General features: G+C 46.1%; 1 long non-coding RNA gene across 1 annotated transcript; it reads left to right on the forward strand.

Moving 5' to 3' along the window:
* The first annotated feature begins 695 nt into the window (after positions 1-695).
* On the forward strand, positions 696-1,261 carry LOC142785250 (uncharacterized). The gene is made up of 2 exons (XR_012888890.1): positions 696-894; positions 954-1,261. It is a non-coding gene; the product is annotated as an uncharacterized LOC142785250 (long non-coding RNA).
* The last annotated feature ends 9,944 nt before the right edge of the window (positions 1,262-11,205 follow it).

Raw genomic sequence — 11,205 nt, forward strand, 5'->3', positions numbered from 1 at the left:
TGTAAGTCTCCAGGTTTCTGCTCCGTAGCTAAGTACCGGCAAGATACAGCTGTTATATACCTTCCTCTTGAGGGATAGTGGCAATCTACCTGTCATAATTTGAGAGTGCTTGCCGAATGTGCTCCACCCCATTCTTATTCTTCTAGTTACTTCAATCTCGTGGTTCGGCTATGCGGTTATTACCTGCCCTAAGTAGACATAGTTTTTTACAACTTCAAGTGCACTATTACCTATCTCGAAGCGCTGCTCCTTGCCGAGGTTGTTGTACATTACTTTCGTTTTCTGCAGATTAATTTTAAGACCCACCTTTCTGCTCTCCTTGTCTAACTCCGTAATCATGAGTTGCAATTCGTCCCCTGAGTTACTCAGCAATGCAATGTCATCGGCGAAGCGCAGGTTACTAAGGTATTCTCCATTAACTCTTATCCCTAACTGTTCCCATTCTAGGCTTCTGAAAACCTCCTGTAAGCACGCGGTAAATAGCATTGGGGAAATTGTGTCCCCCTGCCTTACACCCTTCTTGATTGGTATTCTGTTGCTTTCTTTATGAAGCACTATGGTAGCAGTTGATCCCCTGTAGATTTCTTCCAGAATGTTTATATATACTTCATCTACGCCCTGATTCCGCAGTGTTTGCATGAGTTCATATGTAAACAGAGTTTATTTCGTCATTCAACAGCTGGACTACAGGTCCACAACTCAGGCTGCCTAGAGCCTTCGCATCTGCAACTATCATCCATGGAAACATCTGGCTCTGTGGAGGCTGTATGAATATTGCCGAAGAGAGGCACCCTGTCAGCGTGGACTCCATTGATGTCGGCTCAAAACATACAAAATGGAAAAAAACTTGCACACTTGGAGTGGCCAGGCACAGTGCTTCCATTGCAATCATAGGTAAAAAACTGTTGATGGCAGTGCAGAATGAAAAATCAAAATTCCTGCTTGCTTTACAGGTTCGTGTATATACATCTTTGGTGGCATCAACAGCCAAGAGTGGGGCGTGCTGTCGAAGAGCACCTTAGTCATCACCGACAAAAAGGCTGTAGTGTCCGCCTGCCCCATGCCGCAACCACTGTCTGGGCATTCTGCAGTAACTTTACTGCCAACAAGTAGCCAGCATTCACTGTGCAGCTCAAAGTGGAGTGATGCGATTTATGCGAAGTATGTTTAGGTTGTGTAATAAATATGCAGACGGACGCTCACCAGACGAGTGTCCGTCGAATGCGTGATTATAATAATTAAACTGGCCTTACAACAAAAAGTGGTCCGTGCAATGTGTTGGCAAAGAGAAATTGCAAGCACAAACAATCCCACCTCCGATGAAAATGCACAACTAAGCCTAACATTCCTGCAGCTACAAGACATGACTGCTGTATTACTCTCATTAAACGTCACAATCCTAGCAATAAAAAAGTTACGAATTTGTAAAGTTGGTTTTGTGATAGCAACCTCGAAATGTCCAAGGTTGCCTCTCTAGTACTCGTCATAATTTTAGTATCTACAATAAAGTACTGCAAAGCACCCGGTTCTGCGCAAGTGCCAACATCGACAAACATTCACTAGATTAGGGTTATGATACAAATAAAGGTGAGGATGGGAACGTTCAATAACTTTCTTAGGGACAAGAAAGGCCAATGAGGGTGTAGATAGTGCTGGGATAGTCTATAAACCAAGTGGTTGCACGGTTTTCTTTATGAATTGTTCTCACAGCAACTGTTCCCACACTACTCGTGTAATACGCTAGCCACGCAATGCACTCCTCAATTGTTGCAATAAATATCCAAGTTATCGAGTGGCGCTATGCGACCGCAAATAATGTTAGCTGTCTTTCGTGGCATTCATGATCGATGAATGCCGATCAAGAGGCTTTTTTTTTGACGTGTGGTAGAAAACCTTCGTGCACGTAGGTGGACTAAATTCAATTCTCACGTAGCGAACTGTTGTGTTTTGGGTTGTCAGTTTCGGTTTCAGAATGACATGTGAGGATGCCAGGGGGCGCCGCTCTGGCATCCAGGATTTCAAGGCGACTGTAAAATAAAACCAGTGTGTGTTGGGTAACCGTGGAGTGCAGTTGTTCTTCTTTTCTCCGGCGCTTCGCGCCAACCCGCGTGTTCGGGCTGGTCGGCGTCCCCGCCGGCCGCGTACGTCTCCGTCGGCCGTCTTCTTCTTCTGCTTCGTCGGGACCAACCAGCCCCCAACACAGCACGAACATTTCTACTTTAATTTCCAGGGAAAGCTGTTAGGAGATCACCTAGTACCAATGACACAGTGGGGTTCTCACCCAGGTTTGCTGGGTGTCAACCCAGTATTCTACCACTGAGCCATGCCGATGCTTGGGGCTTGTTGGCAAACTTGCTTTAGGCAGGCTTGATGTCGAGAAAGTAATCGTGCTATCACGACTTATAAAGCGATTTAAAACAGCGAAAAAACAACCAGTTGTCGCACAATGCGAATGACGAGTTCGTCGTCTAATGTTTCAACTCATTACAAAAGCTTGTTCTTGTTCACCTATTACCTGTGGCACATACCCACTTCAGGCGTAATTCCTCATCGTCTTCAGCCACTGCATGAACAATTAACACAATATTCCTTGCAATTGTTTCGCGGACACCACGCTTCTCACAAGAATGACGAAAAATAGCATAATGATTATTGGCATACGGCCCAAATATTTTTACTAATAATGATGTAGTGGGTATTTGGCAAGTGTGCTTGCAGCAGTAACCCAATGAGTGTGTAGAAAAGGTTCTGAAAGGCCATTATTCTTGCTTTCGCTGTGACTGTGTGGCACCTTCAGCGCAGGCCTGGCGTTTTCGTGTGTATCTTTCTCGACTCTTCAGTCACGGGCAGGACGACAATATTTTTGCTCACAACCAGTAACGTCGACGCCACGGCCGATGCACAAATTTCTACAAAACATATATTTATTGCTATTGCGTTGAAGCAGTACCGATTATTCTCTTTTTTGCATTCTTTACACGCATCATTGCCCGTTAAGCAAGAATTCGAAGAGCACGCAGCCCAATTTGAATACCAAGCCTAACAGTACGCGCTCACAGCATGCCGAAAAACTTAGGTGCTCTAGAAGTTATATGTATCGATTTATATCTATGGCACTTGATATTCAATCACACCACTAAAATCTATGTCGGTCTCGTCGGTGTTGCCCGTCGCCATGTGTATGTTCCTCTAATGTGTGCTCTGTATTTACTTCAAAGCAACTGCGCTGAAGAAACGGGCTTAGGAGCAGACACAAAAGTCTATTTTGCCCTCCCTGTCCCTAAACCCCTGTGCTTTGAACAACTCTGCGCCATCATCCTGAACTATAGGGTGAAGCCCTTTACAGAACATTATCAAGTGTTTGGCAGTTTCTTCTTCCTCTCCACACGCACTGCATACCGTGTATACCCCTTCGTAAATGGCCCGATATGTCTTGGTTCGCAATACTCCCGTCCTGGCCTCAAGCAGTAGAGAACTACCCGGAGTATTATCATACATACTTTCCTTGGTAAATTCCGGCTTAAAAGTTTGATAGATCTCTAGTGCGGACTTCTTAATCATGCCAATTCTCCACATATCAGCCTCAGCTTCCTTCACCTTCTTTTTAACCGATAATTCTTTTTGGTTTGGCCCACTGCTGTTTTCTAAGTATTTACAAGTCAAATTTCTGGTTCGCTTCCTCAATTTCGTATCGACATTCTTCATGTACAAGCAGCTGAATACCTTCCTAGCCCAAAGCTCCTCCCCCATTTCTCTCAATCGATTCTCAAATTTCATCTTGCTGCTAGTTTCCCTGCTCTCAAATGATGTCTATCCCATATCACCTTGTACTCCCTGATCTGGTGTATTCCCGTGAGCTCCTAAGGCAAGCCTACCTATTCCACGTTGCTTAATTTCTAATCTTGCTTGAACTTCTGATCTCATGCACAACACCGCATTGCCGAACGTCAGTCCAGGAACCATGACCCCTTTCCATATTCCTCTCACAACATCATACCTATTGTAATTCCACAGTGCCCTGTTTTTCATTACCGTTATATTCCTATTACCTTTAGTCATCACGTATATTTCATGTTCCCTTAGGTACTCGGCTCCAATGCTTATCCATACGCCCGTATATTTGTATTTATCTGTTATCTCTAGCGTGACGTTTTGTATTCTAACCTCACTACTTTCATTGTCATTAAAACTTATGACTGCTGATTTTCCTTACTGAATCTGAAATCTAACCTATCTCCCTCATTACTGCAGATGTCCACCAATCTCTGCAAATCTTCCTTGTTGTCGGCAATTAGCACTATATCATCTGCGTACATCAATGCTGGTAGTGCCTGTTCAATGAGTTTTCCTTGTATGGCGAAAGAGAGGTTAAAGCCTAGCCCACTTCCCTCTAATTTGGCCTCTTATCCTTGTAGGTACATAATGAATAATAAGGGTGACAGGGGACACGCCTGCCTAAGCCCCTGTCTTACCTGTGCGGGCTTGGATATCTGTTTTTCCCACTTTATAACTACTTTGTTACCTTTATAGATATCCTTTAATAGATTAGTGACTACATCTTCCACGCCTAGTGTGTCCATTATTTCCCACAATTCCTCTTGAACAACGCTATCGTACGCTCCCTTGATATCCAAAAATGCTATCCACCGGGGCCTGTGTTCCTTTTCTGCCATTTCGATGCACTGCGTCAGTGAGAACGGATTGTCTTCCAACCTCCTGTGTTTCCAAAACCCATTCTGCAGTTACCCCAGCACCCCAACATCCTCTATCCATGCCTGCAGTCTTTCTTTTATAATCTGCATCGCCAGCATGTAGACCACTGATGTCACTAATATAGGACAGTAGTTTTTTATGTCAGCTTTGTCCCCCTTCCCTTTATAGATAATACTCATCCTGCTAAGTTTCCATCCATCGGGAACTTCATCATAGATTATTATTTTGCTCACTGCCTCTCTCAAAGCCTGCTTAGATTTCGTACCTAATGTCTTTATCAGCATAATTGGAATGACCTCTGGACCTGTTGATACACTACTAGGAACCCTTTTCTCAGCCATTTCCCCATCTCGTTGTAAAAATGGAACTATTGCGCCACTTGATTCATCCTTGTCTCTTGTGGTGCATAAAGCACTTCTTTGTTGAAAGTTTTCTGTCACCCTTGTTCTTATATATTCAATAGCTTCGTCCCCTTCTAGCCTAGCACCTTGAGCTGTAGTTATATTTCTCTGCTCGGGGCTCGTCTCATTTCTTAGAAAGTTTAGATGGTTCCGAAATTTCGCAGCTGCCTTTTTATCTTTTTTATGTACTTCTGCCAGCCACTGAGCTCCCTTTCTTCTAACCTTTGATTGATGAGAAGGGATGCATCCCTTCTACAGTTTAGAAATATTTTTTATTTTCTTTCAACATCATGTGTCGGTTTACCCCGCTGCTTAGCATGTCTGTGTTCCCTAGAGGCTTCCTGACGTTTTGCTATTGCTCTCTTAACTTCCTCATTCCACCAACTTTGGGTTTGTGTTTTCTCTTCCGGGGTGACTTGTCACGTGCCTTAGCAAGCTCTAGCTCAAACAGTCCAATTAAATTCGTGTATGTCCACACTGTTTTATTATCCTCAGTGATTACTTTCTCTATTTGTGTAGTGGCTATTTCAATTTGCCTTTCTGAATAAAAAATTTCCTGTAGTTGCTCATCTTGTCTTCTTCCCACTTTCACTGCTCTTCCAAAACTTAGCTTGATATGTTTGTGATCACTACCCGAACTTCTGGAGCCACCATCATCTATGTGCATTCCCTTGAGCTTATCATACATCCTAAGTGACATCAGTGCGTAATCTATCGTCGACTGCAGCCTTCCTTTCTCCGATGTTATTTGCCCTTCACACTTCTCGGTACTGTTGCAAATGATCAAATTAAGCCTTTCATGCATATCCATGATCATTTGCCTGTCGGGTTGGCATACCCATCTATATCTATGTGCGCATTCATATCTCCTAGTATAATTATCTCGCACTCCCCCCCCCCCCTAACTCATGAATGTCATTTCATATACACTCAACCATTGCGTGGTTTTCCTCTCTGGCCTTTGCCCCGTCCACAAGTACACGAAACCAAGGAGTGTCCTTTGCCCTGCCACTTTCCCTTTTAGCCATAAATGTTCCCTGTAGACCTGCTTGACCTTTTGTCAGTGTGTACTTTTATGAATGATTGCCGAAATGCCACTGCTCTTTCTACTGCCTTCTGTTCTATTACAATATTCCCACGTGTAGTTCGGATTGTTAGGAGGTTTCCATGTCCCTGAGATGTGTTTCTACAAAACCGTATACCATCGGCCTCTCCTCACTTAGCTGTTCTTCTATCTCTTCCCACTTCAGCCTGTTCCTACTACCCTGAATGTTAATATACCCTATGTCTGAAATGGCTCGGTGCTCGTGGCTACGTCTATTTCTGCCTCGGACTCTACCTATCTTAGATACTGGTGCCACTTTGGAATCGTATCTGTTCATACGACCTTTCAAAAAGTATCCCTGGTTGTTTTCCTCGTTACCAGCTATCCTTCACCCCGAAGGGCCCGCTTGCCCCCCAAAAAGCTACTGCGCGTCCTGCAAGTCGCCAGCCCACCTAGCCGCCCATCGAAGTGAATTCTGTATCGTTGAAGACCATCCCACCTATGCACCTCTCTGTTTATTTCCTCCACCTCAAAGCCTTCCTCTCGACAATCCATCATATTTCTTGGTTTGCGCTTACAACCGCTCTTTGCAGGTTGCTATCACGAATCGGTACCTCCGGTATCTTGCATATCACTACCTGTCCCTGAGGAGAAGTGTGTGCATGTCATCGACGCCTTTCGACAGTTTGGTGGCTAGTCCTGCTGTATCTTCATTTAAGACATCGTTTAGACCACCTGAAATTATCACGAGGTTTCATCTATCAGCTGTAGTTTTGAGTTTTGCGCTCGCTTGCCTCATGACTGCTTCCAGCTCTCGTCCTCGGAACGCCCCTACTGCAACCCTCTCGTCACCTCTTACCCTCTCTTTGATGGCTTCTGTGCATCGATTTAAATTCGAGTTCCCGGTGATTATCGTATGCTGTGACTTTTCAGCTGGAGCGTCCTGCACCTTGGATACCGTCCTGCACCCTTGATACCGGCTGCTTTGTCCCCTCCCAGCCCCACCGCTAATTCGCTGAAGCTGGGCCTTGCGAAAACTGAACCGGCTCAACCTGTTTTTTCGAAACTTGCTTGCTCTTTCTTCTCCGCCGTTCTGGTTGCCAGGTTCCTACTGTTCTCTCCGTAGGCCGCTCCTCTGTTCACCTTGGCTAGTGCTTCCTCGCCGGACTTCAGCCTTTCTCCCAATTGCTCTCGTTTTTTCTTGATCTGTCACCAACGCAGTCTCGAGCTCGGTGATTCTCATCAGTAGGTCACTCTGGGCAACCATCATTTTCTCCATTTTTTCCTCGATCTCACATTGCCTACAGTTTACGTCAGCCTCCTCTCCATTCGCTTCTACACTTGGGTCCACTTTCAAACCCTGCCCACATCCTGAACACTTTACAATTTTTTAACCATGTCTTTCTGCCACCGATTGTCCCTATGACTTGTCTCACTCGATAATTACAAAACTCGAGCCCTGCCCTACAAAAAGAGAAAGTCTAAGCTCTACTACAAAAATTTGCGTGTTCAATGTACGTGCACCCCCCTCGGGGTGGAAAAAGAAAAAAAACCCAAAAAATCAAACATACACACACACACACGCATAAACTAATAAATACCTGGTGACTGACCCCCGAAAAAGCCGTCCAATAAAATAAGTGCTACAGGAATTTTAACTGCTGCCTTATAATTATAAAGACAAGCTCAAAAAATGCAAAACCACTTATATGCGCAGTCGATCGGGAGCGCCCAAAAAACACGTCCATCCACCGTGACAGTCCGAACCGAACCTCGTACTGCAACAGACGCACTACAACAGCGCAGTGCCATCTAGTGATCATTATGTTGTATTCAGCATGTGCGTTATCATCTGATAGCCCGACATGCGCAGATGCACGCGCATGCGCCTTATCATGTCAGCTAACATCTGGGTATATTAACCATCACGGACTAAGAATAAAGAGAGTTGTTTGAGTTACTGGGTCGGTGTAGTTACTTCGCGACCCTGCGGCTTCCGACGTAGTTCGGCAGGGAATGGCGGTGGATACCACACATTGTGAGAAGTAAGGGGCGGATATGGAGGAGGGACTCAGCCTGAAGCCTCTGATATTGCGAAGTAGCGACACTCTCTCCCTCCGCTCGGATTTTTCCTCGGTCTCATCTCCCTCGCACTCTCTTTTCAGACGTAGCACCACCTATCTTGCTCCTGTGTAGCATACAGCCTTTCTCGAAAAGAGCGCTTAATTGCCAGGCAGCGTGCAGAAAGCAGTCGTGCCAGCCATCCACCTCATTGTAAAATTATCTAAACGAATGCAACATACCTATGGCAGCTTTGTGTGGTGCCGTATAGTATACAACATTCTGACCCCCGCAGGGCCATGTGCGCGAGCAGGCGTTTGGTGTGTAGCGACACCATGCACCCGAGCTAACGGGAGGGGGGGGTTGGACTCCCTCCTCAGCCTAGCCGTGCGTGGCTTTGCCGTGTTCGGGGAAAAGAGGATCCTGGGGGTTGAGCCGACGCCGGGTGATTGGACCTTTAAAGCCCCCCCCCGCCTCCCCCGGCAGAGGCAACACACCCCTTTGGCCCCGGCTTCACGTAGACGGCACCCCCTGGGCTGACCCACCCAGGGGAAATTGGCAGTCACCTTTTCCAATCTCCCTCCTCTCTCACCTTTGTCTTTATCTCTTACTTATTTATCTATCTGGTCATCTCCTATCTTCCATTCACTTCCAAGTTTCCTGGCGGCAAGGCTTAAACGTGTGCAGTTACCCAACCTTGGGTAGTTATATCTGGTTATAGCGGCGATGTATGACTGGCGCCGTCAAGTGTTCTAACTTGTAGCGTACCCTGTTGGGCTCGGTGGTGGGTGGCCACCATAGCCGTCGAACAGCAAATGCTCTAAATGGCAGAATCTTTCCCCCTTCTCAATGATCGGTCCCTGAAAATTAACCACACAGAGGAAAGCTCCAAATGAACCGGAACCGATTGGGACCACTTCCCGTGCTTTCTAGTCATACACTCTCTGGCAGATAACGTCTCTGTTGCAGTACTGTCCGTTTTCCTGATAGCTAGACCCCTTGCTAACCTATTAGGCAAAAAGTATGACGCAAAAAACTGTCATCCGGTGATCTTTTTGTTGTAGTAAGCCAGAAACAGCACACAAACACTCTCCTGAAACAGAAGCAGTTTGCCCACCTGGACATGTCTATCACCCCCCATCGCAATCTTAACACTTCTAAAGGAGTCATTTCACAACGTGATCTGATGCGAGAAACCGAAGCTGACCTCCTTGAAGGCTTTTGAGAGCAAGGTGTAGTTGCCATCCGTCGGATAACTATCAGGCGAAACAATGAAGAAGCGACGCTTCATATAGTACTAACATTTAACCGCACCATCCTTCCCAAATCCGTGAAAGCTGCGTTCCTTCATTGCAAAGTCCGCCCCTAAGTACCCAACCCTAGAAGAGTTACAAAAGCCAGAAATATGGATATGGGTCGAACACCTGTCGCGAAAAAAAACATGTGCAAAATGTGGTGATCATGACGACACAACCGAGAGCTGTACTTCCACGCAAACAGAGTGCCCTAACTGTCACGGGCCGCACGCAGCGTACTCGCGGACATGTGAAATTTTCAAAAAGGAGAAGGAAATCATCCAGATAAAAGTAATGGAAAACACCACATTCTCTGAAGCCCGCAAGAAGGTGTCACTCTTCTCCGGAAGAACGTTCGCTGACGCAGTGTGCCGGGGGGCCGGGCGGCGTCTAGCAACGGTGAGCATGCAGTACAGCTTTGCTGTAGCGTGCACATCTCGGCCCCCCCACCAAGCAGCCGCAGGCTGCACTAAAGTTCGAAGTCCCGCAGGTCAACCTTCATCAGACCTCAGAGACAACACAGGCAATCCAAACCCTGCAGGTCAACCTCCATGAGACCTCGGGGACGACACAGACAAATGAGAGGGCACCTCTACCTCTTGAGAAACCCCCATCAGCCTCCGAGTGTTCACAGGGGGCAATGGATGTGACACCGGCGTCCTCAGCGTCTCCGATGCTCACGGAATCCCTCCTAGTGAAGCGGAGCTCAATAGAACGCCTCAGAGGGAAGAAACACCCTCCAGTCCAGGTGCCTGACAAATGCAGTGAAGTCTGAATAACCCTCCTTCCTTTCTTCATTCTTAAATGTGGCTGCCGAGAGTATCATTTACTGGAACTGCGGAGGCCTACTGAAGAACCTGGATGACGTTTATGAAATAATTGAGCAACACGAACATAACATACTTTGCCTGCAGGAGACACACCTAAACTCAACACACACTAACTTTTTAAGAAGATATGAGGTATACCGAAAGGACAGTCATGGCACTGCCCATTCATCTGGCGGTGTCGCTCTCGTGTTGCAGAAAGCACTCCCGCCTCAAAGCCTCACTCTGGTTACTGACTTAGAGGCAGTGGCAATACGAACCCGTATCTTTGGACGAATGACAACTGTGTGCTCATTATATATCCCTTCAGACTACCACCTGTCTACTAAAGAGTTTGAAACTCCCGTCGACCAGCTCCCGGATCCATTACTCCTGGTTGGATATTTTAATGCACACAACCCCCAATGGGGATAAAGAAGAACAGATTCGGGAGGCTTCCTAATCGAGAACTTCCTCTTGTACTTTGGGTCCTGTATCTTTAACAAAAAAGAACCAACATACTTTAACGCAGCGCGCCACTCATACACAGCCATAGATCTTGCTATCGGGTCTCCTTCACTCATGGCAACCACAAATTGGGCTGTTATTCATAACCTCTACGGAAGTGATCATTTTCTTGTCTGTCTAAAACACACAGAAAGTACAAGTAAGACGATACAAATGTAGTCAGGTTTAGAGAACGGGATGCTGACTGGATAAAATTTTGAGAACTTACAGAACTGTCGTGTTCTTCTATTGAAAACCTAGACATTGATGACTGTGGAGCATTGGTCGCACTTCATATTATACAGGTCACAGAGCAATCGATCTCACAGACATCTGGCAAGACGCGAAACAAACGACGGCCCTGGTGAAATGCAGAG

Source organism: Rhipicephalus microplus, unplaced genomic scaffold, assembly GCF_043290135.1.
Source record: "Rhipicephalus microplus isolate Deutch F79 unplaced genomic scaffold, USDA_Rmic scaffold_20, whole genome shotgun sequence".
NCBI classification, from domain to species: domain Eukaryota; kingdom Metazoa; phylum Arthropoda; class Arachnida; order Ixodida; family Ixodidae; genus Rhipicephalus; species Rhipicephalus microplus.